At 38.0% G+C, this 5,842-nt stretch overlaps 1 pseudogene; it reads right to left on the bottom strand.

The window, feature by feature from the left end:
• Positions 1-3,454: 3,454 nt before the first annotated feature.
• LOC148191082 (uncharacterized) lies at positions 3,455-4,901 on the bottom strand (annotated as a pseudogene).
• Positions 4,902-5,842: the final 941 nt, after the last annotated feature.

Here is a 5,842-nt window from a genome sequence, read left to right as displayed (position 1 = left end):
ATTCATGCTTTCAAAGTAATAGCATTCAGTCACACAAACTCTGGAGCTCAAAATGTCACATATAAGCTCATTCACATTTGACATACACATCCTGTTTAGTATCGTAATCACAATCACAACATCATGCATTTGTTCACAAAGCTTGTGAATCACCTGTATAAGCATCTAATGTGCACATCTCAACATCAATCAATATCAAAGCATCATCAAGCATTACTTATCAAACAATCACAATCATAAGCAAACCATCATAATAGACAAAATTTCCAATTGAGTACATCAAACCCTATTCTAAAAAAAAAGTGAATGATAAAACAAATCCTACTCTAGTGCTTTGAAAAACTCAGCCCCAACAATGATGCTCTCTCCCAACCCTGATGCTCTCTCCCAACCCCAAACTTAGATTGAAAACTAGTGAGAAAGTGAGTGGAAGGGAGATTTTCTAAAGAGGAATGAAAGGAAAAATGTAGAGAACCTTTGGAAAAGTGTTTAGGAGTGTGTGTACAGAGAAGAATCTGAAAATAGAGGCCAAAGCGTGACTTGGGGTATAAAAATACCCTAATAGGCTCGGGTTCCACTAAGGGGCAACCTAACCCATTTTACGACACCACCGCTCAGCGGTAGTTTGCCGCTCAGCGGCACTTTCGTGAAGTGCTCTTCTTCTTCCTAGCTTGCCCTAGGTGCCTTCTACTCACGCCCCTCACTTGCTCACTGCAATTAAGTTCTCAGATCACTCATGCAAATTCCTATCATGCAACTAAAGTATAACAAACAAAAATATAATCAATCAACTGAGTTGTCTCCCAGGTAGCGCTTGTTTAACGTCACGAGCCTGACCCAAAATCCACCAACACCCATCAGTAGGTGTAACAAACCTAGTATCTTTCAGTAGATACTTAACCACCTAGCATCCTTCAGTAGATGCTATACCCAAAAATTTACAAAAGTAATGTCCAACTGATAAAAATTTACAAAACCAAAATAAAATGAAAAGAAAATGGTCCTCAAATCACTAGAATGCCTTCCAGCAAGCGCTCTTTTAACGTCATTAGCTTGTGCCAATAAAGCTCAAGTTCCTTCTTCATGGTTGATGTTCATATCACACCAACTCATCAACTGCTTCCTGTCCACTTTTTTGACTCTTCTGGAATGTGGAGACTCTATCTCTATCATCTCATTTTCTTTGTAACCTTTCACAAGTCACAACTTGTTTTTGAATCTCACATGTGTACCAAGTTGGAGTCGTTTTTTCATCCAATCATCATGGATTTTTCTCCCTCTTCCAATCTTTTCTTCTTCCTGTACCTGAAACAACAAACAATGTTTACCTTTAACCTTGGGCTTTTCATCTTCAGGGCTAGTCATGAGTACATCTTGAAATGCAGCTTTATGACTAGCTTCTTCCTCCTGCATCTGCCTCTCTTCTTTGAAGACATCTACAACAACTATTTCTTCTCGGTCTTGGAGCACCACTATACCTTCATCCACATCAATGATGGCTTTGGCCATTTTCATAAACAGTCTTCCTAGAATAATGGGTATCTTCTCAGTCTCCATCTCCATCACCACAAAGTCTACCAAGAACTATAGTTTGCCTACACAAACTATAATATCCTTTGCTATTCCATAGGGTTTCTGATGGGGAAGTGCATACCTAGAGAGAATATACTAAATGACATTTAAGAGAATGGGAAAGAAATTAAAAATGGAAGAGATTAAAGAAAAGGAAACTTAGGAAATGAAGATGCGACACTTGAACAAGCTTCCAAGATAAGCATCATGAAGAGGACCGCCACTTGCTTGAGCAAGATAAGGCCTGCCCAAATTTGGGACTTTAGAGACAGAATTCTATCTCAAAGAAGAATGCAAGATTGCAATTCAACTCAAATTTCATTCAATGCAAAGGTGTCTACAAAGAAGAACCCCTAGGTTGCTTATATAGCTTTTGGAATGACTTTGGTGATGAGTTTCAAGAGATGTGGGACTTGGAAGGCTCCAAGTTCTGTCCAGCAGCAACTGCAACGTCCCTAGGTGCATGGGAGCCCCACATTGCTTAATTCTCTCATTCCAAAAGGGTTTATAAGCTTCCTAGCTCTCCTAGAGTTCAAAAACTAACACTAGCTATGCTTCCTAACTCCTACACGCCTAAAAATGCTCACTTTCTCTTCTATTCTTTTTAAGACCAAGCTATGGAAAGTCCCACATTGCTTATTCTTAAAGAGAAAGAAGAGTTTATAAGCAATTATTCACAAGAACTAAGAGAAAGAAATCAAAAGGCAAATACACGCCCAAAGGAAACCTATTCTACTCTTTTTGTGTTTTTGTCACTTTGAAACTCTTCACTACTTGACCCATTTATGATCATATCATCCCCCCAGGTTGGAGAGGATTCGACCTCGAATCTTGAAAAGCCTGCAACAAAGAGAGATTTAGTGACTTATTTCGTGTATAAACCAAAGCAACTCCTCTTGGATCAAATGTCAATCTGCAAAAATCATTAAACATTTTGTGAATGAATTTATGTTGACCAATCAATGTATATAAACAAGTAATAGTAAAAGAAAGTCTCCTGATATTTTTATTGCATTTAGTGGTGAAAACTAGGAGACCATTTTTAGAGAAAAAATTATTTTTGTCTTGAGTTAAATGGACCCAAAGGGGTAACACTAACTCATGACATGTTTCATAAATGTTTATGGAATAGTTGGAAAGAAGGAAAGAGGGAGGTGAAAAAGTTGTGCAAAATATTTTTGGAACAAAGAAAGAAAACTTAGTAAAAGGAGAAAAGTAGAAGGATTGAAAAACTCCCCTGTCATGGTTTAGATCTATTTGAATGATGGGAGTGGATGGTGCCTTCAATAACACTTCCTTTTTGACTAAGACTTTGTCCTTCTCTATTTCTCTCACAAGTTCTTCTTTTTCTTTCTTTTCTCCCTCCTCTCTTTCTTTTCTCTCAGTCTCTTCTTTTACTCTCTCCTCTCTTTCTTTTCTGTCGTCATTTAAACAAGTAAGCATGACCTTCTCTTTGGCATCACTTGATGAGGAAGAAGAGCTATAGGTTGGTGAAGTTAAGGAAGACGTAGACTCATTAGTCACAATTACTTCACCCTCAATGCATGTTGCCTTTTTGGTGGGGCAGGCAGAGGCTATATGACCATGTCCTAAACATTTAAAACATTTAATGTGACTTGGTCTAGAAGAAGATTTAGGTGGGGAAGAGGAATGGTTAGAAGAAAAATGATAAAACGATTTGTTAGTGGGCTCCTTAGAAACATCCTTGTTTTTATCCTTTGATGATGAGGATTTGTAGAAAACATCTCTTGAAGATTTGGAAAATTTGTTTTGACAAGCTTCTTTTTTCAAGAGTTTCTTCTCTACTTTCATGGCTCTATGAACCACTACATCTAAAGTCTCATCATCATGGAATTCAATTATATCTTGGATGTTGCTATTAAGTCCACTAATAAATCTAACTATTTTTGCATGATCATTTTCTTTAAGGTTAGTATGATGTAGGAGCACTTCGAGCTCGCGAGCATACTCCTCCACACTTCGTCTACCTTGAGTAAGCCATTGGAGCTTAATCAAGAGGTCCCTATGGTAGTATGGAGGTACGAAACGTTGGTACAAAATGTCCCTGCAATGTTCCCATGTACTCGCGGGTGAGGCCATGGTTAAGTATCTCCTATTTAGCCATTGTTTGGCGTATCCCTCTAAAGCTAAACAAGCTAACTTTACACGCAAAGGTCCATTTACACTATATAAATCAAAAATTTGGTCTACTTTAGCTATCCAATCTAAAAAAATAGACGGCTCGACTTCCCCTTTGAAAGTAGGCAAGTTCAACTTTGGTAGTGTAAGGCCTTGGTCCATAGCTTTATCTTCTTGATGCTTCTTTGGCGAGGGAAGGTATACATTTATGGTTCTAGCTTCTTGCTTCTTCTTGTAGGAACCATGATCATGACCATGAGATTGCTTCCCTTTAGCCTTTGTTTCCGTGTTTAACCGTTTGCTCATAGCATCAAGTTGATGTTGCATTTGTTGGAAGGCCTTCATCACATCAAACTTGCTAGAAGGGCTTCCATTGCTATCGCCATGAGATGAAGCATGGCTGGAACCTGCAGACATGTTAAAAAAAAAAAAAACAGCAGCAAGCTACACACAAAACAGGTTAGAAACAACAAAAAATCAAGGCAAAGCAGCAGCCACAAAACAGCTCACGGTTTCACTCAAAGAATGGAAGGAAACGACTCAAAACTCACGGCCAGTGTCTCAAAAAGCAAGGAAAGGGCAGCACCCTTCTTTTAAGATAGTAAAATGTCTCACAAGTCCACTTTGAGAGCACCAACTCAAGTCCAAAGCAAATGGAAAGATGTACAATCCACTTCAATGCAAAGAAGCCAAATCAAGACAGCACATGGTAGAGGCCAAAGAAAGAATGAAAACTACAAGACAAATGATGAAAATGGAACCTAAAAAATCAAGAAACTTGGCACAAAAACAAGGAGGCAACACTCTAATGATTTTATGAAGACAAAACAGCAAGAAAATGGAGTCAAAACAGTGGCACAAAATGAACAAGACAGCAAAGAAATTTACACAACCAAGAAGCAAATATACATCAACATACTAAGTATACATGAAGAGCAAGACCAAATTAATGCTGGAAATAATTTTGGCAAACCTCAAACCAATATATTCTGTATTTAAATGAGAAAAGAGGCTTGAAAACAATGCTAAAACACACTAAACACAAGGAAGATGTCTCGGCCAGCAAGCATGCACACCAATTACCAAAAATTTGTTTTGCTGTTTTGGTGCAGTTTGCAAGAATGTTCTCGGCCAAGCTAAGTTTAACACATTAAGTGTGTTTGATTAATATGCCAAATAGAATGGATGGATGCCTCTATGAACACAGAACATATAAGCAAGGTTCACACACTTAAATCCTATAAAGATCAAGCTCAATTCAGCATACCATCAAGGAGATGTAAAATTTACTCTTAGCTATGCAATTTCAGAAAAATACTCTAGAAAACTCCTAAAGAGGAAACACATATGACTCAATTAAAAGCTAAGCAATTAAGAAAGACACATACAATCCAGCCAAGACAAAGAATTAATAGCTGGAACAAACAAACAAAAGGAAATAGGACACCTACTTGTTGAAGACCTCCAATAGCATTGTTGCTGTTTGATGAAATGTCTACTTGCACAAGGCTCTGGACAGCCACGGTTTAGTCCCTCAAAGCATTGATTTGAAGTGTTGATTCCTTGCTTAAGAGTATTGAGAGGGTGTAGCAACGTCCAGGGAGCAATTCCAGCCACCAAAATGTCCAAACAGCCAACAACAAAGCAAAACAGTGGAGTATTAATTCAACAGCAGAAATCTGGATGAACACAGTGGAGAAAATAATTTACTGGGAACAGTACAGAACGAATTTGAGAAAATTAAAAATTGTTCATGAAACTAGACATCCAGACGAAACTAGGAAACAAAATTTCATGGAAAACGGACAAGAAATGAAGCTAAACTAAATCATACAAGTTGACTGTAACAGGGACGCAGAAGCTGGGCGAGACAGAAATTGGCTCAGCGAAAATGAACATTTCTAAGCTATTCTACTCTAGCATGCAATTCCTAAGAGATCAAAAACCTAAGGCTCATGATACCACATGATGGGGAAGTGCATACCTAGAGAGAATATACTAAATGACATTTAAGAGAATGGGAAAGAAATTAAAAATGGAAGAGATTAAAGAAAAGGAAACTTAGGAAATGAAGATGCGCCACTTGAACTGATAGACGGGGCCCAAGCCCAATTAGTTCAGTGTAGGATTT

This window comes from Vigna umbellata, chromosome 11 (assembly GCF_029865625.1).
Source record: "Vigna umbellata cultivar VRB3 chromosome 11, Vumbellata_1.0, whole genome shotgun sequence".
Taxonomy (NCBI): domain Eukaryota; kingdom Viridiplantae; phylum Streptophyta; class Magnoliopsida; order Fabales; family Fabaceae; genus Vigna; species Vigna umbellata.
The sequence above is the reverse complement of the archived record's forward strand: the minus strand, read 5'-3'. Positions and strand labels throughout refer to the sequence as shown.